Source organism: Camelus bactrianus, chromosome 6, assembly GCF_048773025.1.
Source record: "Camelus bactrianus isolate YW-2024 breed Bactrian camel chromosome 6, ASM4877302v1, whole genome shotgun sequence".
NCBI classification, from domain to species: domain Eukaryota; kingdom Metazoa; phylum Chordata; class Mammalia; order Artiodactyla; family Camelidae; genus Camelus; species Camelus bactrianus.
Window position 1 is genome coordinate 23,912,495 of NC_133544.1, and position 27,750 is coordinate 23,940,244.

Below are 27,750 nucleotides of genomic sequence, written 5' to 3' on the forward strand. Positions count from 1 at the left end.
AATAAAAATGTAAAAGTCTAACATAAAAGGTGGGTAACACATATAAACAGATAGAGGATTTCAACAGAAAGATGAAATCTATAAAAAAAGAACAAAACAAGAATCCTAGAAATGAAAAAATATAAAATCAGAAATGAGGAGTACATTCAAAATGCTTAGCAGCAGACTGGACACAGCAGAGTAGAGTATATAACATACACAAAATTGGAATCCCAGAAACTGAGGAGAGAGATTGGGGCAGAAGAAATATTTAAAGAGATAAGGGCCGGGAATTTCCAAAGATGATGAAAGACATTAACCCACAGACCTAAGTAGCTCAGGAAATCCTAAGCAGAATAAATACAAAGAAATTCATACCCAGGTAGATCATATTAGAATGCTGAAACTGAAAAAAAAAAAAGTCTTAAAAGCAGCCAGGGTGGTGGGGTGCTTGGTGGTAGTGGGAACATTACATACAATGGGACAACAATGCAAATGATTAGCTGACTTATCATTAAAAAATAACAGCTAGGAAACAATGGTTAGCTATCTTTAAAGTACTAAAAAGAAAACAAAAATTTAAAAAACTGCCAACCTTGTCTTAAACACTTATACACCACTCAACCAACTCAATCTATTTGACCATTATAGAAAACCACACTCAACAACTTCAGAACACACATTCTTTTCAAGTGCACGTGAAACATGCACCAAGATAGTCTAAAACTACTGAGCCATAGAATAAGTCTCAATAAAAATCTTAAGACCAAAATCACATAGAGTATACTCTACCAGAATGGTATTAAGTTAAAAATTAGTAACAATAAGAGATCTTGAAAATCCCCAAATATTTGGAAATTAAACAACACAATTTAAACAACCTATGGATCAAAGGAAGAGAAATTAGAAAATGTATCAAACTGAATGGTAATGAAAACACAATCAAACAAAATTGAAGATGCAGTTACATGAGTCTTTAGACAAAAATGTATAGTATTAAATGTCTGTATTAGAAAAGAAGAAAGGTATAAAATCAATGTTCTAAGCTTCCACTTTAAGAAACTAGAAAAATAAAAGCAAGTTAAACACAAAGTAGAAGAATAAAAAAATAATAAGAGCAGAAATCAATCAAGTAATTAAACAAGGAGGCCATTAGAATGAGGTGCCTCTAATGCCTTGGCAGTCTATGTAGACAAACCTAAACTCAAACCAGAGTCAATGCATTCACATCTGAGAAAATGAAATTTAAGTACAAACAATCACAAACAACCAACAAGACTTTTCCAAATAAGGCAACCACTTAAGCGATAGCCGAATAATTCCCTTGCTTTGCTCAAGTCTGCTTTATATATATAAAAAAAAGTCTTCCCCTTATTCTTCCCTGTGGAGTGCTCCAAACCATTTTCAGTTTGGCACTTCCCAATTAAAATCAATGTTCACTCAAATGAACTCTGAAAATTTAATGTACTTCAGTTTACCTTTTTAACAACAATGAAATAGAAAATGGGTAAATAGAGAATATCAACAAAGTCAAAAGTTGGCTATATGAAAAAAATTTAGAAGTTGATAAATTCCAAGCAAGCTGATAACAGGGAAAAAAAGACACAAATTATTAATATCATGAATGGAGGGGAATGTCATACAGAGAATATATGTATCAAAACATAAGGAGATATTGTGAAAAACTCTTGTCAAATATTTAACAACTTAGATGAACTGAAGAAATTCTTGGAAATACAACTTACAGAAAGTGACAGGATAAGAGAAAATCTAAATATATAAATTTAACTTGTAATCAAAAGCCTTCCTAACAAGGGAAACTTTTAAGCCCAGATGTTTTCAATGAATTCTATCAAACATTTAAAGAAGAACTAATTTCAATCTTTCACCAAATATTTCAGAAAACAGAATGGAAAACTACCCAACTCATTTTACGATGTTAACCATATCTGTGATAGTAAAAACCTGACAAAGACATTACAAGTGGGCAGAGTATAGCTCAGTGGTAGAGTACGTGCTTAGCATGCATGAGGTCCCGAATTCAATCCCCAGGACCTCTATTAAAAAATAAAGACATTATGAGAAATTTACAGACCAACATGCCTGATGAACACACACACAAAAAGCTTTGACAAAATATTAGCAAATATAATCATCTATTTCCTATAAAAATATATACCTCCTTTAGATAATATATCATGACCAAGTGGTATTTACCACAGGAATGATTTAACGTTAAAAAAAGAAAATCAATCATGTAATTCATCACATTGTGAGAATAAAGAGGAAAAATCATATGAGAGTATTATTAGATATCAAAATACACTGGACATTGAAAAATGCATTGGACAAAATTAATTTATGACAGAAACTCTCAGTAAACTAGAAACAGAAAAGGATTATCTATGAAAAATCTATGGCTAACATGATACTCATTGGTGAAACACTGAACTCTTTCCCCCTAAGATCAGGAATAAAGGAAAGATGTTTTCCTCTCACTACTTCTATACAAAATTAGTATTGTTAAGACATAGCCAGTATAATAAGAAAAAAAAAAACCTGCCATTATTCACAGCCATGTGAAAATCCTATGCATTTTATTAAAACATTGGTAGAACTAATACATAAATGTGGCAAAGTTGCAGGAATCGAGCTCTGTAAGCAATTACATTTTTATATGCGATACACAATTGAAATTTCAATTTAATTGAAAATGAAATTTTAAAAAGCAATACAACTTACAATATTGCAAAAATACACCAAATATCTAGGAATAAATATAGTGGAAAATGTGTAAGATTTCTGCATTGAATTTACAGAACATTAATGAGAAACATTAGACAAAGCCTAAATAAATATAGAGACACACCATATCTTGACGAATTGGAAGATCTGTCTTAAAATTTCCTATCTTTTATTCATTAAAGCATATTTTCCTTTACATCCTTGTTCATGGTTATAATGGCCACTTTTAAATACTTGTCTGTTAATTCCATCACCTGAGCTGCCTTAGGATTGGTCTCCATTGACTATCTTTTATTCTAAGAATGGGCCATATTTTCCTGTTTTTTTCCAAGATGTTGAATAATTTCATATTATATGCTGGATACTGTGAAATGATGTATACATATGGGATAGTATTATATTGCTCCAGAGAGAAAGTGTGTGTGTGTTTCAAGCAGGCAAACTGGCTGAATTCAAACTTCAGTTCTTTCTTCCCTTCAGTGGGCCATGGCTCAGATTTATGTTCAGTTCTTCTAGCTTCAACTATATAGTTTGGAGTATGCCCTGCATATACATTATCCAGAGATCAGCCCAAGATTTGGGCAAAATTTATACGTAGGAGTTAGGTTCCCCCTTTCCGGTCGCCTCATTTCCAGGGTTCTCCTCTTACTCTCTAGCAAGTGTGCTTGCTCTGAACTGCATCCTCCAGTGTGTCAAGACAGTTAGACTCTGGATTCCTATGTAAGCTCTAAATGCTCCATGTGGTGCAAACTGTGGCCAGCCCTCAGGTTAAAAGGCAGTACAAATAAACAAAAAACAAACAGAAATCTCACCCCTTGCAGTTCCCTTCTTTTAAAAATATTGGATCTTTTCCACTATCTGCCAGCTTTTGTTTACTCTCCAGTACCTTCAGGTATTATTTTGTATTTTGTCCATTGGGTTGATCAGATAAAAACTTGGTTGGGCACAACCAGAACTAGAAACCACCCCCAACTGATTACAGGTTCACTGCAATTACAATCAAATTCCCAGCAGGCTTTGTTGTAGTTGTTGAAGAAACTGACACTTATTTTAAAATTTATGTGGAAAAGTCAAAGAATCCGCAATACTCAGAATAATCTTGAAAAGGGAGACTTACAGCTCATGATTTCAAGGCTCACATAAAACAATCCAATCAAGATAGTGCAGTATAAGCATAATAGTAAACAAACAGATGAATGAAACAGAATAAAGAATCCAGAATTAGACCAATAAACATATGGTCAATTGATTTTTGACCAAGGTGCCAAGTGCATTCAACAGGGAAAAGAAAGTTTTTTAACAAATGGTGCTGGAACAACTGGATATTCATATGGAAAAAAGTAAACCTCGACCTCTATTTCACTTCATACACAAAAATAAATTTGAGTTGGATCATAGACCCCTAAATTTAAAAGCTAGTACCATAAAGCTGCTAGAAGAAAATATGAGGATGTCTTTGTAAGCTTGTCATAGGCAAAGATTTCTAACACAGGACACAAAAGCTCTAATCATCAATTTTAAAAGTTGATAAATTAAGCTATTAAAATTAAACATTTCTGCTTATCAAAAGACATCACTAAGAAAATGAAAAGGTGAGCTGAAGGAAAATGTTTGCAATACATATATGTGACAAAGGATTACTAGTGATAATACAAAGAAATCCTATCATTGACAGTTGACTTCAACAATGCAATAACAAGTAAATAAAGTATGTATTAAATATTTGGATAGTTTACAAAAACAAATATATGAATCGCCAATAAGCATGTTCTCAATATCAGTAGTCATTGGGACGATGAAAATACCATTTTATATGCACTAAAATGACTAAAATCAAACAGATAACAATACCAAATGTTAGTGACATGTGGAGCAACTAGAATTCTCCTACATTGCTGATTGGGGTATAAAATGACACAACAGTTTCAGAAAACTATTTGTCAATCTCTTGTAAATTTAAACATAGACTTGTATGGCTGACAACCAATGTATTTACCCCCCAAATATGAAAACATATGGCTACAAAAAAAGTTATGTAAGAATTTTTATTGAATAGTAAAAAATTGGAACTAATTCTAATGTCCATCAATAGAAAAATGGATAAACAAAACAACAAGGACCTACTGTATAGCACAGGGAACTGTATTCAGTATCTTGAAATAACCTATAATGGAAAAGAATCTGAAAAAGAATATACCTATGTGTGTATATACACATATCACTGAATCATTTTCCTGTATAACTGAAACTAATACAACATTGTAAATCAACTATACTTTAATAAAAAATATATATTACTAAAAATGGATAAACAAGTTGTATAAATAGCCATATAATGGAATATTAAACAATAAAAAGTATTGAACTACTGATAAAAACAACAACATAGATGAATCTCAAAAACACTATGCTGGTACACAATGGAGAAAAGATAGCCTCTTTAGCAAGTGGTGCTCGGAAAACTGGACAGCTGCATGTAAATCAATGAAGTTAGAATACTCCCTCACTCCATACACAAAAATAAACCCCTCAAAATGGCTTAAAGATTTAAACATAAGACTAGACACTATAAACCTCCTAGAAGAAAACATAGGCAAAACATTCTCTGACATAAGTCTTAGCAGTGTTCTCCTAGGCCAGTCTACCCAGGCAATAGAAATAAAAGCAAAAATAAATAATGAGACCTAATTAAACTTATAAGCTTAATGAAAAGAAAACCTACAGAACGGGAGAAAATATTTGCAAACAAATCAGGGATGGCAGGACTCTGAAATAGGTGGCACTTCCAGAGAGGTTCAAAGCCATGGATGAACAGCGCTGGACAGAGCCTCAAGGGGAGCTAGCCTACAAGATAATGACAGTGAGGAAAAGCACATTAGTCCCTGAAGGATCATGTAAGCTGGCAGGAAGGTCTGAAGAAGTGAGAGATATGCAAGCAGAGTGACAATGATGACGGTAAATGAACCCTTTGGTTAAAAGGCAGAAAGAATTGTTGGCTCTGAAAAACAGAGCCTGAAAATATATCATGAAATTAAAAGTTATATGTAGTCAGAAAAGCGTCAAGAGGTCAGCGATAGTTAAGTTTAGCATTAAAAATGCACAGTTAGGCTCCAAGAAAAAAACATCTGCTTATCAAAGGCTTTCAGTGGGTGATCAAGAACTTCTTTCATTAGTGAAAGAATAAAAGTCAAAATGCATGTAGATATCATTTCAAAAATAATGCTGAAACTGTCTACTAATAAGTCCTAAGGCTTGCTATTAGTAACTGCTGACTGGGAACAGCAATAGCTACCCAAATAAAATTTGTCCTTCAAATTATTTAACTAGAATGAATTAGACAGACCTGCCAAGAGATTTTAATGCTGATGGTGACAGGTACCTTTATACTTAGAGAATTTTTGTGTTGAAAAATTATTTTTAAATTATCTCTAAAATTTCAAGTGGTAAAGATTAAAATTTAATTTTTTACCTTTGAGTTTGCTCCTTGGGATAAGACTATATACACTTTTATCTTCTGTTTTGAATCTGTGGCATTAGATTGAGATAGTTCTTTTGCAGGAAGAGTTGAAGTACAACAGAAGTAGTATTAGAGGCACAGAAAAGCTCAGACATTATCTGGAAAAACTATGTGAACTTCTGATGACCTATATACTGGCTCAAAAGCACAGAACTATATGAAATTATGAATGCAAGCTGATCTTCCTGCTTGAGAATGGGGTGAAACGGCTTAAAAACCTTTAACCATTTTGTTTATTTGAGAGGATGAAAGGGTCTTGGGAAAGGATTAAAGAAATAATCCAAGAAAGAAGGCAAGAAGAAATAAAAGGCTTGGATGCTGGAAAGGAATCAAAACCAATGTAAGAGCTGGGTTAGTGGGAGGATTCTGGAGGAAGAGCAGAGACCCCGTGACCCCAGAGCGGCACCACAGGTTCTGAACTGGACAACCCGCAGAACAGGAGGCAGACAGCACAGCATAGCAACCAGGAGCTGGGCTCTTGAACGAGACAGCTGGGTTCAAATCCTGGCTCTACCACTTAAAGCAACATACTTAACCTCTCTAGGCCTTGGTTTCCTCAGCTGTGAAGTGGGAGTAAAACTCAGTTCCACCTCTCACAGGGCTGCTTCAAGAATTAAATGTAATAATAAGTCTAAAGCATCGAGCACGCTGTCTGGGACACATAGTAAGTGCTCAGTAAATGTGAGCTATTATTTACCTTCTTCCTGTGGAAAGTAAATCCAATCCAGTGTGAAAATAAACTACAAGGGCGCTAAAGAACAGGTGTGAGCAATTCTATTACTTCTCAGAAAGAAGAGAAGCAAAGAAGTCTTTTTAATCCCCTCACCACGTACTGTGTGCCTGTGGGGTGACCTGGGTGATAAATGTGGGAGCCAATCCAGTGGAGCTGACAAAAGGACTCAGGATTCCCTCATGTGTGTGAATGGAGGAGCCAGCCTCCCACCCCGACCAGTCAGCTGCTGCAGGAGGCCCCCATGTGAGGACACTTCCTGGTGATGGAGGCCTGCTGCTCCCAATCAAGCCCACAGGAGAACGCTCTAACCACAGGCAGGGTGCAGGCCCCCGGGGGGGGAAGTGGGTGCCTGCTAGTAATGCTGCTTACCAGGGAGGGGCAGCTGTTGGGTGGAGGTGTGAGCACTGAGGAATGATGGAGATTAGCATCCTCCTACTTCCCCACCCCCACTTCTGGAATAAAAAGCCTTGGTTATCAGCAGTGGCTGCACTGCCTTTCCCCTTTCCAAAATGAAACAAAAAAATTTTTTTAAGGAGCAAAAGCAATATACTTTCAAATGCCATAAACCTGAAAAATAAGAAAACAAAGACAAAAACCAAAAATCATCTCTCTGCACTCCAACAACCAAAGATGGCTACTATAGACATTTTGTCGACATATTAAGTCACATACTTCCTCTGCGTATATCCCTCACACAAACAGAGTGATTCTGTACTATCTGCTTTATAATCTGCTGTCTTCATCTGGCAATACGTTGTGAGACTTCTCACATGATAGTATTGGTTTTGGCAGTTCTTATTCAGCTGTTAACTTCTGTTACACTTGAAGTCAATTTAAACCCTTAAGCCCTCTTCACTTGAGTTCCTGAAACCATGTGAAAAGCTTTATGCTTTTTCTTATTAAATTCCATGAATAAGACTCATCATTCTAGCCTGTTTAAACCATTGTGAATTCTGGTTGTCTTCCAAGGTTATTCAGTATCCCACCCTACTTCATGTCATCTGAAAATAGGTTTAGTATATCTACTAGATATGTAAGTACCTAGTATATAGTAGGTACCTAAATAAATACGAATAGATAAATGAATTCACTACTTAAAACTGGTGAACTAGTGAGCCAATCACAGAGCCTTATTGTTTGGGTACAGTTGCTTATTAAGTCACCAAATATTACTAATGATAGTATCTCATTCACATTTCTCTTTCATGCTTATAAGATTTCATTACGCCTTGTTGAAACCCAGTTACGGTAATTCTTTTTTAGTCCCCTGATCATCTCTTTCTAAAGTAATTCCACCATGAAGGGAAATGAGGTTAGTCTAGCATGACTTATTTTTTTCATGAATCAATGTTGGTGATTCCCTTTTCCTTCTCTAAGGACAGCCAAATCATTGGTTTGCTAATCTGTTAGATTTTGGCCTGAAACTGACATCTCAATTACCAGTTTATATATTCAGCATCTAATTTATTTCTCTCTCTTCCCTTCTGTTCCCAGTGTATGAGCTCCTTCATTGCACATGAAATCATACACTGAATCATAATCACAGGACTAGAACTATAAATCACACAAATTAGTAATCATAAGACCTGGTCCTCTTTGACATAGTAATTCAATTATTAAGTAGAGAAAATAAGATTGATTCAACAGCTTGACTCTTGTGAGTTTTTCTCCTTGAGGAATAAAGGGTTTGGACAAGGCAAAGATGTGCCTGGAAAACTAAGAACCCAAATAAGAGTTCTTGGTATCAGTTGGCACCCCCAAAATAAATCTATCACCTACTGTTTACTACACATCTTAATAGAAAAGCCAAAAGTGGAAGCAGGACAACACATTAAAATAAGGTGGCTCAAAATCAATCAGAAAAAAAAAAAAAAAGCAAGAATCCAAAGAGATTAAGAACATGAGCAGGATCCAAGTAAGATATATAATTTGAAATACGAATTACAAACAATTGAGAGGGGAGGTTTCTGATCATTCATTCAATAAGCAGAGATACAGAAAAGAAAAAGAAGCAGTAGTGATGACTGAAAGATGTCTAGGGGAGATATTCTGGCTAACTTTAACTTTGGTTTTATTAATGCTGTGTGACGATGACACACATTTGGGAAGAACGCACTGAGGTATCCAGTCAAAAAGCTAAGAGCTGATATGCCTGCTCTTTAAAAGTACAGTGAGATCCTAGCCAGCTGGACTTGACAATGGATTCAGAATGTGAACCAGACTTCTGCTGTCTCCACGCTCGTACCATTCCATGATTGATGGAATGGTCCCCAGGAGGAGGAAATTAGGACAAACTTGGATTTCTCAGTACATCTGGCAGAGAATCTGGGGGCAAGCTTTATGGAACACAGAGCTGGATATAAAACCAAACCTTTCAAAAGGTTAAGTTCACAGCACTGTTCTAGAAGACAACTTAGGATTCCAGGAGTCAGCCAGTTATGTAGATGGAGACTCCTTGGTCCTTTATCTATTAGCAGTCTGGATCTCCAAAGGCAGATTGATCCTTAGCCTTATTAATGAGAAATGTCTTTGATCCAGCTCTTTACTTTGGCATCACCAACATACCACATGAAGCCTGAAAAATGTAGCTGTGAACTAAAAAAGAAGTGAGCAAAGGGTGACCTTTAAGAATGCCAAAAGAGAACTCCCTGACACCAGTTCATTCAACAATGAAGACTGAATCCAGCTCAGCGGGACTGCTATCAAATAAAGGGAAAAGTCTGATGCCTTTGTGACAACAACGCAGGTACACATGAGCACAGCTGGCTCTTGTAAAACTGGACCAACCATCACCTAGCTTTCATAGCCTGCAAAGACAAGCCAGGAAACATTTTCAAAGTGAAAGTTAATGTGCAGACTGTCTAAGGCAGCTGATGTGCCAGTTTCCAAGAAGTTCTATATTGAATTGTAGCTGGGTTCAAACCTAGTGCACACAAACAGCTTGCAAAGTGTCACAAATTCAGAATTCCTGCCTCATCACATCAGTTAGGCTCCTTTCGTTTCTCCTATTTTCCCCAGGAAGCAAAACAGCAGGCAACTTGGAACAGTCAAGTCTACAGCTTTTCTGGCTTCAGTAACCTGTCTATGTCCCCTTTCTCAATTGGCCAAGGGAGATGGGAGACAACTCCAAAACTCCACCTTCCTTCCTTCCTTCCCTCTTTTTTTTTTTTCAACATTCTCCACCTGTCCTTTTTCTTTTCTTTACAAATAATGCTCTTTTTATAAAACGGGGAAAATACTGGGAAAATCACACAAAGGAGATTTTCTGTTTAAGTCACAGGGCAAAGTGGGGGAAGTAAAATGTATACAAATAGTCAAGCCTTCTTCCTACTGCGGTGTGTGTGTGTGTGTGTGCACATGCGCGTGTGTATACCATGTATGAGCCCGTTCTCAAGCTACCTTCAACTATAATCTATGGAAACAACCCTTCATCACACTAGGATTTAGTCTCTTATTCATCAAGTCCATGGCAAGACTACAATGGCACATGCTTCCGTTTCATCAAGACAAGTCTACTGAGATTTGTTGTCCTTAAGATTCACTAGAGGGGTTCAGTTCAAGGTCACAGCTGGCATGAAATGCAGGCACCTACTTCTGATAAGACCAGACCATTGAAACCTACCCTGGTCCTCACCTGCTTGCACTGAGTACTGATTCATTACAGCCCTGGGAGAGGCAGCATAGCACAGGACAGTGGTTCTCAAAGCATGGTCCCTGGGCCGACAGCACAGCATCACTTGGGAACTTGTTAAAAGTGAAAATAATTGAGCCTTACCTCAGACCTACTTAATTCAGAAACTCTGAGACTGGGCCCAGCAAACTCTATTCTAACAAACCCTTCAAGGGATTCTGATGTACCCCACTAAGAATCACTGGCAGTTTGGTTAAGAGCATGGATTCTGCAACCACTTGTTTGGGTGTGAATCCTGACTGCCATCCACCAACGTGTCGTTGTGGGCAAGTCACTTCGTTTCTCTGTGCTTAGTCTCTTCATCTGTGGTGATGATAACAGTGGTTGTGAGCATGAAATCGGTTCATACAGGTAAAGCTTTTAGAATAGCTGCTGACACATAGTAAAAGTTCAATTCAATGAGTTAAGGCACATAAAGCACATAAAGCCTGGCATATCACAAACACTGCATGTTACCATCAGCTCCTACTATTCCTTATATGTGATCTTATCTTTGAGATTCAATGGGATGTATCCCAGATTTCTCACAAATCAATCGGGAGTCCTTATTCCTATATGGTAAACTGCATCCTCTTGGTATAGACAAGCCTATCAGCTGTAGTATGAAAATGACAAACACAGGAAGACAGAATTTGTATTTTAGGCATGAATCAAACAAAACTCTTTTTACCTTGAGAGCTCAAATTCCAGACATTACACTTGCTGATGAAGAAACATGATTCATTTCTCTGTCTATGGCCAGATTCCCCACATACTGAGTCCATAAATGGCCTGGAGGCTAAAAGGGACATCATTCATTACCTCTTCTTCTTCTTTACATCCTTTGCATGATACCATGGTTCCTTCCCTTCTACATTTGATCTTAGCCAAAAGTCCAACAAGCAATGATTCTCTTCTAAAATACCACGGCTGATGAACACATTTGTTAAACAATAGCTAAAAGGACAAATCACATTTATAAGATGTGTTGACCAGCACCTGTATGATCAGGCCATTGTAAGAAACCAAAAAAAAACCAAAACCAAAAAAAAACCAACTACAATTTCCATCCCCTAGAGTCATGATACTTCCCTTGTGTGGAATTACCCACCATTAAAAAACAGCCATCTAATCTGCCTGACATGCTGGTTCTAATCTGTGCAAGAAATTAAGTTATATCCAGAAGAGTCAGCATAGAAAGCAAGCAGAAATTTAATCCAAATTGTAAATGCAAGCCATATACTTATAGTTAACTTCTTCAGTCTATTGATGTTTTCTGCCACACACAAAGCAAGACATTAGTGTCTGGTAAAAGTGAAAAATTGTACAGATTCATAGACTGTGGTAAAGATATTTGTACTGCTCAACTATAATGTTCCTGCCACTACATCTTTCTTCACTTTTGTTCATAGAAATTGTGCTTTTCATATTCCACCAATGACAGTTTATTTTCAGAAATATTTCCACCTCTCCTTTGCACATCACCACCACTAGTAAATAGGTCTACACTAGCCTGGGACGCCACTGTGAAAAGACTGGATACTGATTTTCCTCACCCCACAAATCGTGCAGCAGCAACTATACGTCCACAGGCCAAATAACGAACCTCAAACTAAACCTCAGACATCATACAAAAACTAATTCAAACTGGGTCATTCACAACACTTACTTAAATGTAAGATGTAAAACTCTAAAATCACCCCAAGGGTGATTCTTAAAAATGTCTGAAAAAAAGACATGTTTCCATATGGGCTGCAGGCAGCATGAGGGCACTGAGGAAGACAAGAGCAGGTGCCAGGTGGTGTGCTAAATATTCTCCGCGCTTTGACTCCCTGGAACCCTTGCCACTCCCACGAGGAAGAGACAGACCAAGGACGCCTCGGGTTACAGATGAGACGAGTGAGGCGGGGAGGGCCCAGCAGCTGCCCAGCTCTCGGAAGACTCGTAGCCCCCACTGCCCTGCGGGGCCGCCTGTCCTACTGCTACCACTGCCCACCTCCCAGATGGTGAATAGCTCACGTGGAAACTAACATTTCTTTCTTAGTCATGATGGACTTAAAAGTTCTGACCAAAGTTCAGATCAAGATGGAAGTGAAAAGCCAGTGGAACAGGGAACTGCATTCACTCCCTCACCACTTTCCATTTGCCCTCTGTAGATAAATGGCATGTCCATGGGGCAGGTGCCTGTCTTTGACCACCTAAGGTCAGAAGGTCAGGGAGTGTGCTTCAGCAGCAGTCTCACAGCTCAGCTGCACAGAGGCAGGAATGGACCCCCGAGAGAAGCCAAGGGCCTCCAGATGAGCACACAGACTTTCACACAGACACCAGGGACAAATTCAGACTCCTTGGAAGCCTTTCAAGTCATGGGATTATTACTGATGGAAGGAGAAGGCCTGTCTGCCACCTGGGGGTTCTCCTCATCTCTGGGCAGCAAGGGGAGAGGATATTAGCACTCAAACCCAGTCAGCTATTGGTCAAGCAGGCTGCTTCTGGTCCAATATTAGAGCCTAACATAGGGAGAGAAACTCAGGCACAGTGGGAGGCGTTTCAGCAAGCAGGTGTTCCCTTACTGTTCTACCACTTGTCTCCACTTTCTGTCTTTTTGCCACAATGGCAAAAGGGACACAGACGTTGCCCATGTGCCAGGACTTCAAAGCGAACGCCACCTCTGAACAGCTGACTCGGGCGCTGTCCAGGTATGGAAGGGTTAAGGCGTGTCCTGTGTTGCTGGCTCTCTGTCATTATCACTCTGAAAAGCCGCCCGGTTTACAGGAAGAGTGTGAGAATGCCGCAGCTTTCCCGGCCAACATTTGGTTCTCATTACCGTGAATAATCTCTCTCCTCCCTCTTTCCCCAGCCCCCAGCCTTCTACTTTTTCCACATTTTATATTAAAAGTACATCAAATGCTTTTCTTCCTCTTTAATATTTTCCTTAAGCTTCCTTCACTCAACTTGCTGGATTCTGTGACTATTCTGGTTATTCATTACTTAGGGAGGGAAAAAGGTAAGTCTCCTTGGATGAAATCGGTCAAAAACAAAAGCAGGAGAAGAAAGCACTTCAGCAGCGTGCAGGCAGAGAAGCTGACTTGCAGGGATTCACTCTAGTCTTAACTGATATGAAGGAGCGAAAGAGCCCACTGAGAACACTTTTGACTTTCTGCTTCTCAGCCTCAACTCTTCGTTATATTCTTGCTTCAAAACAAAGCATCTCTAAAATAATGTATCTGAAGATAGGTCTATTCCTAATTTCATTATCAGTAAAAATAGAGAATTTATAGGAAAGGGCTAAGTGATAGTCCAGAGGAATAGAAAGATCACTGGTATGCAGTGTTGGCAAGTGTGGAGAAAGGGCACTCCAGATTGGTGGGGGGATTAGTGCAGCCCTTCTAGGATCCTTTTAGAGGCCAACCTGACAGTATCTATACAGATTCAAAGTGTACATATCATTTGATCCAACAGGTTCCACTTATTGGAGTGTGTCGTACAGAAATACCTGCACATGTGCACATATATGTACAAGGCATTCACTGCAGATGCCTGAATTGGATACAATTTAGCACTCTTTAATAGGAGAATGGCAAAATAAATTATGGTACATTTCATCCTTTGGAAAACTACATAGTGGTTAAAAATATTTAGATAAGCTTATGTAAACAAACTGGAAAAACATGGTGACATTAGGAAGGAAAAAAAGTCACAGAAAAACACATGGAAAAATACACAAATCAATCTTTTAATTGCGGCTACCTCTGAGGAGGAGGGGACTTTATCTCCTCATAATCTGTGTGTATTTCTGTTAGACGACTTTATGATGTGGCTACATGTGGATACTACTTGTACAGTTAATTTTCATAAAGTATGAACATAAACACTTCAGTCTATAGATAACAGTTTTATATATATATAACTACATATGCACAGACACACATCCTCCACCCCACCCCCCGATACAGCCCCGTGTAAACTGTCTTAAACTGGAAGAAATTTGAAACTCAGAAAATTTCTTAACTTCACGTACCAAGTCAGACAAAATGAATAAATAAGAAAGAAGAAATAACGACTCTAAGAGGCCCAAAAGTTTCCAAGAGCATAGTTGTGATAATGAAAACAGTGAACACTGATCAAATTGTACTATGTGTTCACTGCAGGGATGGGAGGAAGGGAAGAGTATGTGAGTGTGTGTGCATGTGTATGGTTGGGATGGGGGCAAGGGGAGATGGTATAAGAATGATAAACTTCCATCTTCTGATAGAATTTAATAAATACTATATAACATAAAAGCCCCCAAACGGCAGATAAACATATGATTTAGAAATATAATAGTAAATAACTGAAGAAACAGCTGAAAAAATTGAAAGCAGTTATCTCTAGAGTGTGGAAATTAAGGTTTGGTAGCAGTGGGAAGAGAAAGAGCAAGGGATTTCCATTTTCATCATGAACTTCATAGAATTACTTAACTTTTAAAACTGTACCCGAATTATTGAGGGAGCCAGCCTCCAAGATGGCCCCCAGTGAGTCCCACCTCCTGGTATTCATATCCTGTGTGACCCCTCCCACAATGAATAGAGCTGGCATGTGTAAACAATAGGATGTTACAAAAATGATGGTGTGTTTGAAAGACCTAAACATAAGAGCTAAAACTGTAAAAATCTTAGACAAAAATACAGGGCAAAAGCTTCACGACGTTGGATTTGGCAATGATTTCTTGGATATGATGCCAAAGGCACAGGCAACAAAAGAAAACACTTAAAAATTGTACTTCATCAAAATTTAAAACTTACCAAACTTGATTTAAAAATGGGCAAAGGCAATGTTGAGCTGTTAATAATAAGGAATTTGTTGGGGGAAATAAGGGAAAGGACATTATGATACAATTCATGTCTTTGAAAAGATTTTTCTCCTGTGTAGAGAGTGGATTTTAGTGGGTCAAGGAGCATTCAGGGAGTCTGATTGGGAGGTTACTTTAGAGATCTAAGCAAGAGATGGCAGTGGCCAGGTTTAGGATGAAGGCAATGGGAAATAAAGGGACATGAAGAGATTTGAGAAATATTTAGAAATTTAATGTTTGATTAGATGTAGGGGTAGGACTGCCAAATAAAATACAATGTGCCCAGTTAAATTTCAATAACTGGGAAATACTGATACAAAAATTATTACTTACCTGAAATTAAATTTTAGTTGGGGGTCCTGTATTTTTAATTGCTAAATCTGGTAACCCTACATCGTATGTTAAAAAAAAAAGAGAGAGAGAATTCTGACATCTAGATTTTTGGCACCAGCACCAGGTAGGTGATGTCTGTCCTTACTGAGACTAGGAACACTGAGGGGAAAACAGATTTTTCTAGGAGGAGGGGAACATCACACATTCAATCTGAATTGTAACCATATAGTCAGTAGACTAAGACTAATAGAATCACTCAGGGAGTGTTTGTACAGTGAAAAGAATGTACAAGATGACATAGGATCATCAGTAATTGAAAGATGCTCAGAGAAAAAGAAGCCCGTGTAGGAGACTGGGAAGGGGCTCTAAGACTGTAGTATGAGATGGGTGGATGGATGGATAGATAGATAGATAGACAGACAGACAGACAGATATTCAGGTCCTTTGCCTGAATAGGCATTTTTCTAAAAAAGATAAATAAATGGCCAAGAAACATATGAAAAGATGCTCAACATCACTAATCATTAGGGAAATGCAAATCAAAACCACAATGAGATACCACCTCACATCCGGTAGGATTGCTACTATTAATAAAAGGTGTTGGCAAAGATGTGGAGAAATTGAAACCCTTGTGCACTGCTGGTGAGAATGTTAAATGATACAGTTTCTGTAAAAAACAGTCTAGAAGTTCCTCAAAATATTAAAAATAGAATTTCCTTTCTACTCCAAGAAAACACCCAGTGGTGGATGACACTGGTGGCGTGGGAGGAGACCACAGCAGCTTCCGTGGAGGTATGGGCAGCAGCTTCCGGGATGGGGCTGCAGCTGTGCTGGGGGCGGGGGCAGCAGGGGTGGGGCAAGGCCACGGAGCTCACTGAGGTGAGGCTGAGGACAAGAAGTGACTCCCTGTTACCTTGCCAGGCTGCTTGACCATGGACATGAAGATCAAGCATCTGGAGGAAATATCTCTCTTCTACTCATCCAGCAGGGAGTCTGAGGTCATGGACTTTTCCCTGGGGATGACCCTAAAGGGCAAGCTTGAAGATTACACCTGTGCAAAAGCGGACCAGATTCAAGGCATTTGTTCACTAAGGACTACAAGGGCCATGTCAACTTGGATGAGTGCTCCAAGGAGGCAGCCACTGCCATCCGTGGGGCCATCACCCTGGCCAACCTCTCCACAGTGAGGCTACTGGGGGAACATGCCCCACACAGTCCTGAGTAAGGTGACCAGATGCTGTGGCTCTGTGTTGGTGTGCCTCATCTCCACCCCAGAGACACTGGCGTTGCCTGGGCCCTTGTGCCCAAGAAGTTGCAGCTGGTGGCCAGTATCAATGACTACTCTACCTTATCTGGGGACTGCACTGCCATCCTGTGCAATGTCTCCAAGGCCACCTTTGATGCCATCTCCAACACCTATCACAATCTTACCTTGACCTCTAGAAAGAGACCATGTTCACCAAGTCTCCCTATGATAAATTCACTGACCGTGTAGTAAAGAGGCACATAAGAGTCTCTGCAAAGAAGACCCTGTGCTCCAGATATGGTCACCATGTAGTGTATTTATGCAAGAAAAATAAAGTGAATTAATTAAGCTTAGGGAAAAAAATAGAATTATTATATGATTCAATGATTCCACTCTTGAGTATATACCCAAAAGAACTGAAAGCAGGGACATGAACAACTATTTGTACACCCATGTTAATAGCAGCATTATTCACAAGAGCCAAAAGGTAGAAGAAACCCAAGGGTCCATCAACAGATGAATGATAAACAAAATGTGGTACATACATTTTGGGGAGAGGGTATAGCTCAGTGGTAGAGTGCATGCTTAGCATGAGTGAGGTCCTGGGTTCAACCCCCAGGACCTCCAGGACCTCTGTTAAAAAAATAAATAAATAAAAATAAATAGATCTAATTATGTTCCTACCTCCCCAAAAAAACAACAAAAAAATTTTTTCATGTGGTACATATATACAATGGAACATTATTCTGCCTTAAAAAGGAAGGAAATTCTGACACATTACAACATAGATGAATCTTGAGTCCATCATGCTAAATAAAATAAGCCAGTCAAAAGGACAAACACTGTATAAGTCTACTTATATGAGGTACCTAGAGCAGTCAAATTTAAAAAGACAGAAAGTGGAGTGGTAATTGCCAGGGGCTGAGAGAGAGAGAATGGGGAATTATTTTTTAATGGGTACAGGGTATCAGTTTTGCAAGATGAAAAGAGTTCTGGAAGAGGATGGTGATGATGGTTGCGCCATAATGTGATATACTTACTGCTACTGAGCTGTATACTTAAAAATAGCTAAAATGGTCAATTTTACTTTATGTGTATTTTTCCACAATTAAGAAAAAAAAAGTTTTTTTTTTTAAATGACTGTGTTTGACTTCTGAGCTAGGTCACAAAAGACACGTGGCTGTTGTCTTTCTCTTAAGTCATTCATTCTGGGGGAAGCCAGCTGCCGTGTCATGAGGATACACAGGCAGTCTGTGGAGAGGTCCATCTGTTGAAGAACTGAGGCCTCTGCCAACAGCCAGCATGAACTCATCATCCATGTGAGACTGAGCATCATGGAAGTGATCCTCCTGCCCCAGGCAAGCCTTCAGATGACTGCAGCCCTCTTGGCCAACATCCTCATCGTCACATCACGAAAGAGCCTGGGCCAGAACCACCCAGTTAATTGCTCCTTAATTCCTGACCCACAGAAACAGAGATAAGAAATGTTTACTGTTTTCGGCTACTAAATTTTGAGATAATTTAATAAGCAGCAATAGATTACTTAGGCAACTAGTTAGATACATTTTAAAAGAAGAGAAATTAGTTTTAATGCATTATCATATCAGAGTGGTCTGCATGAGTCAGGGTACATTATCATAATGGTGCACTGCTGGACTGCAATGCATCTTTTCATTAAAGCATTAAGGAAGAGATTCTCAACTATTCTGTACTGAGAAAACTTCAGGTGTGTGTAAAGTGTGATCAGTACACACTGTGACATATTTTAATGCAGTGTTGCCGCTTTGTTCGTCAGATGAATGCTGAGCTGGCTGGAGCTTGGAGCACGGGGAGGGGCAGGTAGATCTGCAATACCTAAGAGGTGAAACGTAGCACCAAGCTGGTGCCCAGTACAGAGTGTGTGTTCGTTGGACTGTGAGGAAACGTTTCCTCGTGAGTATATTAGTCCTCTAGTCAGGGCAGTAGATCAATCACACCACTCACATGGCCACACGGTCCTGAAGGATGACCAGGTGAGGACGAAACCTGAGGCAGGTTGACGGACACTGAGGGACACTGCTCTACTTTAATACTAACTTCACTGGGTGCAATTCATCCAGCTGAGTTTTGTTTTGAGTCTTTTAATTTCTTCAAGTGTGTGGAGCAAAGTTCTAGTATGTGGAAGTGTGTTGCCAAAGCAGAAGGGGGGACAGTGCTGCTGTCGCAGGTTTCTGACCAGCTCAGTGTTTGGGTTTGTTCCAGAGGAAGCCAATGCTCAGGCCCTAAAGATGGAAGCACGTTGAGTTGTGACTGGTTAAAGGAGAAAGTCCTGACCTGACCACCTACATTTCTGTGGTGTCAAAGACAGGCATTAGTAAAAGAGCTGCCCAGGTGGGAGTCTGCTCTGTGATTACGAACCAGATATTTAATTCAGCATACGTTAAATGGGTAGATGCTACGTGTCACATGCCACATTAAGGAACAGGAGTACAAAGATGCACAAACTTGACATCTAAGGAGGTGGTGGAGGAAAGACAAGAAAATCTAATTAGAACACAAGGTAAATACCCCAGCCTCAGGCTAGCAGGCCGCGTCTGTGTGGGATGGCAGCAGGAGGTGCACAGAGTAGGGGTTAGAGCTGGGCTGGATCCAGAATGAAAAAAAGAGTTTGCAGATGTGAATGGGGGAGAGAAAGACAGTGGGAACGTTAGGTATAAGGACCCAGAGATGTTGAAAAACCAAAAACCAAAAAAACTCCCCTGACTTCTGAAGTTGACATTAATGAAAAGGGCAGATAATGAGATAAAATCCCCCAAACACAGCGTATCCAGCACTTGACCTTCCAATCTGATCCTCGACCCTCTCCTACGTGCATGCCATGTTCCCAAAACCTGCACTCGAGCCGTGCTCTGCCATCCTCCTTGCCCTCACACAAGGGTCTGCTATTCTCACTTACTTAAAAAACAATAATCTGTCCTCTGCGAAGTCTACCCTGTCTTCCTCTTAACAGAGCTTATTCCTTGAGGCATGTTTTCTGTCCTGTGACTGTTCCTCACAAGGACTATTTCTTACCCACTGGACCAACCATTGAAGGCAGTGTGCTCATCATTCTGGTCTTTGTCCACTCAGAGCCTGGCAACACTGCAGTCATGCAATGTTTGCTGAACGAATAAATGAACGTACCTCTCTCTGGGGTAGCCCTCCATTCCACCTAAAGAAGGGAAACTAGAGCAAATAACCCTTGGAGGAGTTAGAGGGATCAAAAGGAAAATTCATCAGGCAGAAAACTAAAAGGCCTGCATTCTAGTCCTTACTTTATCACCAGGTAGGCCTCAGAATTTGCACAAATCACTTAACTTCCCTGGGTATCAATTTTTTTACTGTAAAACAGGGTACAGATAGATGATGTGGACATGTTTACATAATTCCCATTTACTGAGCACTTACTCTGGGGCAGGTACTGTAAAAGTGCTTTCTTATGTCATTTACTTTTCATTTGCTTCTTTGAACATCCCTAAAAATTAGGCATTTTATCCTCATTTAGAGATAAGAAGAGTAGGTTCAAAGAACATGTCCTAAGCAACACAGCTAGTAAGTGGCTGGAAAAGGGGGAGATCCAGATTGGTCTGCCTCTGTAGAACACCTGCTCTCCCAACACGAGGGTATGACATTTAAATGTGAGCGCTTAGATATTTTAAAATAAAAGAATCTGGATTTTCTGAAGCCATATGACAGTACTGAAAAATGGCAGTGCTTATTTGTCTACTTTTCTCAGAGAAGGAGATGCCTTCAGGTGGGGACTGGGGGACAGGTCTGAGGAGATGCACCAAACATCAGTCCTGAAAGGGGGAATATCCTTTCCAGATAAAAGGTCCAAGCCTAGAGGAGAGGAAATGCAGGATGAGACGAAACGGAAAGGGAAGACTGAAGGGACAGTCCAGCGGAGAAGGAAGGGCAGGGAGAGGAATAGGAAGGGCCCCGAGCCGTGCTGAGGATGAAGGTGTGGAGCTGGGAGGAGGGTGGAGGATGACGGGGCCCAGCGCGGTGGACGGGCAGAGGCGGGTGGCGGTGCTGAGGAGAGGATGCCCATGCAATTCCAGCCAAAGCCAGGAATGGGATGAGATGAACTTGCTCTAAGAACTAAGGGGGTTAAAAGAGAGAGCTCAGCCTGGGCCTGAGGGGAGAAAAGGCAGGCGGAGTAGTAAGAAAAACAACGACCCCACAGGTCTGAAAGGAAGAACCTGCAGACTGAAAGTGAGGTGATGACAGAGAGGGCCTGGAACGCACCATTTCATGCTTTAAACCTGTGCCAAGCTGAGTGATATGGGGCTAAACTCATGATTTACCTCAACTCTGGGAGAGATGTCTGTGTATCATCAGCAGCATAAACAAACATTACGATTTTATAGTGATAATAAGTATTATTAATACTGAAAAGACCTAATTGTGTGCAGTACTTTGCAGTTTACAAAGCAGGTTTGTGTAGATAATCTCACTGAACTCTCATGACAATCCAAGCATCCTCACTTTCCAAGTGGCTAAATTAGGCTTAAGTTCGCTCAAATGATTTACTTCCAGTCAGTAAGTTCCAGGTGGACCTGGGATTGGCACCTAGGTCTTCCTGTTCCCGGCCCGGGGATCTTTCTGCAGGAATAAAACATAACCTGTGCCTCATGTTACAGCTCATGAGAGCAAGAACAAAGGCACTGAAGATAATTACACAAGGGAGTATATACTATATTCCGAAAGAGTGGAGTTGAGAGAAAGGAGCAAATTTGGGGGCAGCTAGAAAGGTGTGAGATGACTGTGTGCTGGACAGGAGAAAGGGATTCCTTAAGCAAGAAGGCAGAGAAAGGTAAGAGTGAGGAGGGGTACTCTACCTACCCAGTCCTTCCCCCCAGCAGCACAGCAGCTACAAATGCAATCATTTAACAAATATTTATGGTTGGCATCTTGCTAAATGCTGAGGAGCCAATGGTGAACAAGATCTATATTCAAGGACTTTACTTCAAGACCAGAAGTACCAGGGTTGCTTGTGGATTGTGGGGGTGGGGTGTCAACTGTTCTTTTGAAAAAGAGAGATGTTCTATTCTCAGAGTGATGCCCCAATCCATTAGAGAAACGTAGGAGCTCCAGGTTTTCAAAACTTACTATTTTCCCCAAATAGAAGAGGACTCTGTTTGCCTCTCCTTTGGCAGGTGATCAGAAAAGGTCAAAGCTGAGAAAGGAAAAGGGAGCATTAAAGTGGCTATTTCACAGGAGAGTCAGAATAAAAAGAAAAAGCAAGAGGGTTGTATTTAGCACCTTACTCTACAATTTTATATTTACCTTCCCAACATCCAAGCTCCATTGTGTATACTATGCACATATAGTAAAGAAAAAATGTGATATGGGAACACAGTGAGAGAGTCTGCAAAGTGCTGAAACAGCATACCTGGCAGCTGCTAAAACAAAACTTCAAAGATTTGGCTTCTTTGAAAAGCCATCAGGCAGGACCCCACCCACTCCCCCTGCTAGCCACAGCTTCCCTGGGAGCTAGTACACGTAACCACTTCCGCATGTTTGGCTCTGTTCCCCAGGGCTACAGCAGTGCTATAAGCCAAGTCAGGACTGCCAGCCAAGCAGGTGGGGGCTGGGGGCTGGGTAAGTGCAGGGAAGCAAGACCTCTCCCTAATATCTAGTCAAGGGCATATTCCCCCCCAAAAAATAATAATGCTGAGATCTGCTTAAAAAGCTGCTTCCTCTCAGCCAGCCCAGCTCTGATTGGTCAGACACTAGTAATTCAGAAGCTCTGAGCTTTTGAGATTCCCAAGGCACAGGAATATGCCCCTCCCAGCACCACAAATTAGTTCAAGAACAGCATCTGTGCTAAATCTCTAGATCTAAACAAAAAAGGCTTGACATCTACAAAGAGCCTAAGCGAATAATCAAGAATATGCCTTTCTTTGTACATTTTTTCCCCCACTGACGAAGTTTGGGTCTTTACCACATCTTCTGGGTCAGCCGTCTAGTCCTGTGCTGCCCAGTATGGTAGCTATGAGCCACATGTGGCTTTTGACCATTTGAAATGTGGCTAGTATGACTGAGGAACAGAATTTTTCATTTTATTTGATTTTAACAAATTTAATTTTTAAAATCCACATGTGGCTTTTGGCTGCCATACTGGACAGCACTGATTTAGCCACTTATTCACCAAACATTTACTGAGCACTTTGTACAGAGAAGCATGAGGATATAAAGTTGTATAAGACTCAGTCTCTGCCCTTAAAAAGCTTACAATCTACTATGGGAGGCAAGACAAGGATACACACAACCATAATATAAGGAGGACAGGTATGCGTCATAGCAGAAGTAAATAGATACTAGAACCTGGAGTTAGGGAGATGGTGGCCTGATATTACGCATTCCCCATACTATCCACCCAGGTAGCAGATACCAATACAGTCACCCTTGGTATCCATGTGGGATTGATTCCAGGACCCCCGTGGACACCAAAATCTGAGGATGCTCAAGTCTTACATAAAATGGCGTAGTACTTGCATATAACCTACACACATATTACTGTATACTTTAAATGATCTCTAGATTACTTATAATACCTAATCCAATGTAAATGCTATATAAGTAGTTGCTAGACTATAGCAAATTCAAGTTTTGCTTTTTTGAACTTAATGAATTTTCTAAAAAATATTTTCAATCGATGGATACAGAACCTGTGGATAGAGAGGTAGTTATAAGTCTATCAAAAACAAGGACAGTGAGGAGAGAGGAACTACTGTAAAGGACACCAAAAAGCTGAAATATCACACATATTCAGTGAACACAGTAAGGTATTAGCCGACCAATGTGAAAATACTGAAATAAAGAAATAGCTATTACATACTGGGCAGTCAAAGATGGCAGTGCCCTTTCATTCTCAAGAACTTTCTAGGAATGGCTCTCAAGACTGCTGCGGGTTAGGTGAGGTGGGGAGAAGGATGGCAAATGGAAGGGCCTCTGCCTTTTCCTCTTCGTCCACACCCTGCCTCTACCAACCCCTCCCCCACTCAGATTGCGTAAAGGGCACTTGTGATCTTGGGTAACTAGAAAGAACTGAGTAGGATTTCAGGGAGAAGCAATAAGGACCTGATGATTTGGGAAGGGGGCTGTGTAAGCTCTAAACTCCATGAAGAAGAAACAGGGCTTTTTTCCTAGAGCTCAGCTAACTAGGATAGGAAGAGCCACAAAGATCTGTTCTCTAGGAATTAAAGTTGTGCACTTAGCCAGAGCTTTCTCTGAATTATATCTTTTAATGATATCTTTTATGAGTCCAGTGATGAGGAACAGAAGGGAGAGAAAGCCTAGTAATATCCGCTTGGGATGGCATCAGGGAAGGTTGCAGGAAGGCCAAGCTGAGCTGAGCCCTGTAGGAGAAGAGGGTCTGGACATGTTGATACAGGTGAGGAGCAGCATGTCTATTCACTCATTCTTTTACTTAATATTTATTCTTTATGTTTAAGTGCCTACTGTTTACCAAGGCACTGGGATACAACAGTGAATAAGACTTACCCCTTTGTGAAGGAGTGATACTAAGTAAACAGTAAACCAATAGGATAAGCGCCACGGAATGGAGTAAGGATGTAGTGATGGGGAAATGTACTATTTTTGATCCATTGAATTTGACTGGAACTAAACGTGTGAAGAAGAACAAAACTGGAAACACAGATTGAGGCCAGATGCAGGTGTTCACCTTGAAAATCAGACCAAGTTATTTTTTGTTTTTGCGGTACATTAGAAGGTCTTTTTATTTCTTAAGAATTTTGTTTTAATTATCAAAATTAACAAAATATCAACAAAAGAAAATCTTTAGAATAAATAAAACAATTGGAAAGACTTAGCCTTGAGAGGTAAAAAGCCCTGTTGTACCATATTCCCAAGCTGTATTCTCTAGTTTATCTTTATAAGTAATAAAGTCAATATTTTGCTATCTTTTTTTTTCTATATAATTTCTCATTTAGTTGTGACCTGGAGGGAATCAGAAAGTATGCTTAATGATGCTTCATAAGTTACCAACATCAACTTCTAGACCTTTTAGTTATATGAGCTGAAAAATCTCAAGCCAGCTTGATTTCAGCTTTTATCACTTAAATCTCAAAGTGCTTTGACTGAAACATTTCATCAGCCAGCCTGGTTTCCATTCACTGCCCCTTGAGAATGCTTTAAACACCTTGTACATTATCTCTTTTTCCTTCTCTCCTTCTCTGTACCTGTCTGTAGCCTGTAAATAATCTAGGACTGCATTTAAACCCTACCTCAAACCCTTCCTCTGCCTTATCTTAACCCGTCTTTACTACCTTTTCTGAACTGTGAGCTCCTCTGAGCCCCCATGCTCCTTTTTATCATTTACTGTGTATTTCACATGTAAATAATAAGGAAACACCCGGGGCGGTGGTCTCAGGACTGCCCTGCTGAATTGTCAGCTCTACCTTACAAGAGTGTGGAGAACACTTGATCATCTCGTAGATCCTCATGTGGTGCCAAGTGCAAGGTAAACGTGCAATCATCTCTCAACTGATTAATTTTAGCGTCTCTGCCTACCCAAGCCCCATCTGCCCTTCCAGATTCAGCTCACACACCTTTTCTGTGAAGTTTTTCCCACTTTCTCCAGTCAGAGGGAACAATTTCTCCTCTGAACTCGGACCATTACAGCATAATCCTCTTAGTTGACAATTAAGTACATATTGCCTTATGGTATTTGTATTAATAACTTAAATGACTATCAGCTTTCCTCTTGTGGACAGAGAGAGATCCTGTCTACCACCTCCTTCAGCGTCAGTCCCATGTCTTGCACTCAGGAGATATCCAATAAATGCAGGCTAACTTTTTGGGGGTAACACTGTTTTAACAACTACCAGATGAAGCCATTTCCCAGCTGGAACATTCCTTATTACCAGTTTCACCTTTCTTCTTTTTCAAATATTTCAATATACTAAATATTTGGTGAAGAAAGTAACAAAACTCTTCTTTTAGGGTCTTGTATTTCAAATGTCAGTGGTAGTAGGTTCAAGCAGCTAGCAAGATATTTGAGAACACTAATAATATAGGCAGATTTTTTCATCTACTCAATTTTCCTTGGTGCAACCCAGTTTCAGAAGAACATTATTTGATTTCCTATAGCCTTTAAATATATCCCATTTATTACCACCCCCCCCCTTTATGGTTTCCTTATCTGCAGTTCCAGAAAGCCTGATTTTCTCATCTAAATCCTTCTAGATTACAGTCACTTTACTGAGATGCACCTATAGTTTATTTTCACCACAGAAAGATAATAAAACTTCTCTTTAAAAACCAGGCAAAACGTGGCATTGATTATTGGCTTTGAAGCCAAATTAATACAAGTCTTAGCCTGATAACGCATGAAAGCCAAAAACATCCCTTTATTGCCTCTGAAGCATAAGAATGGTCCAATTAGGACAAGGCTTCTACTGTTACTTATTATGAACACCTGGGCCCGCCACATGACGTGACATTTTGAAATCCTAAGCTCTCATACACTGCCTCTCTCACCTCCAGCCCGATTCGCATCTCCCAAAGAACACGTGGCTCCAAATTTAAATGTTCCCTTTTGAGTTTAACTTCCCTTAGCTATCTTTCCTTAGAAGCATTTTAATGGTGCGTAATCATAATTTTAATATAGATCCTTACTTCACAATAAAAACAAATACTGTAAACTTTAGCGTTGTGATTAAGTATAACTGCTTTCCCTACTGCGATACTGGCTGACACTGCATGGGGTGACGGCCAGTTGTATCTAAACTAGGTACTAAACTAAGTGGTGTAGCAATACCGTATCCTAAGCAAGTCTAATTTTATTTGTTCTTCTCTTTTCTGGAGAGAGAACTCAGAGTTATCAAGAACCTACACCAAAACCAGAAACTTACACCAAAAATTTGCCCCTCAAAATATATGCAGGGACGAGAGAACCTTTTTTTTTTTTTTTTTCAGACACTACGAGTCTGTTGTTTTCTTTGATAAGAACACAGATACAGGAAACTTTTCCCCTTTCACCCTCTTATATTCTAGGACTTAAAAAAAAAAGCATTTATATCTTAGCTGTACTTGGTCAGTAATACGCTGAGAGTCTTTTAGCAGAAAGATGGGCAGGAGGATCAGTCGGGATCTTTAGCTAAATTTGTTGAGTCAATATTAAGTAAGCTTTAAAAATGGGTCATCAATGTTTCTCTGCAGGAGTCAAGAAGAAAGATACAGTGTTTCTTCACCACTGTGATTCTTTCCAAACTCTTTCAGGACTGGCAAACATTATTAAGTTGGAAAGATAGATGATAGAAAAACCAGGTGAGAATTAAACTGGATTATGAATTAGATAAATTAGACATAATTTCCAAATTCTAGAAAAGGAGCCTCATTCAGCTTGTACATGGACTTTTGCATTCAGTCCTCTTAAAACCAAAAGAATCATCAATTGTGGGTGGATAAAATTACAGTGAATGGCTAAATAAGACAGGATCTGGCCTCTAACAACAACTGGGTTGTGTCCATGTGTGTGCGTGTGTGTGTGTGTGTTAATCCTAAGGAAATATATGTAAGGTGGTTTATCTTGAATATTTGGGGAGAGAAGTGGGGAGGCAAACTAAATGGGAAGAATGCTACCCTGGCAAACTGCAAAGCAGGCCACATTTTGTTTTGGCTTGCAGATAAGAAAAGATCTCCTTTCACTTCT

The 27,750-nt window shown here is 39.7% G+C and overlaps 1 protein-coding gene and 1 pseudogene across 4 annotated transcripts in view; one reads left to right on the forward strand and one right to left on the reverse strand.

Moving 5' to 3' along the window:
• The window catches only part of TTLL5 (tubulin tyrosine ligase like 5), a 254,922-nt gene that overhangs the window by 87,379 nt on the left and 139,793 nt on the right, over nucleotides 1-27,750 (reverse strand). The gene's annotated exons all lie outside the window — the stretch shown is intronic.
• LOC141577801 (small ribosomal subunit protein uS5 pseudogene) lies at nucleotides 14,597-17,829 on the forward strand (annotated as a pseudogene).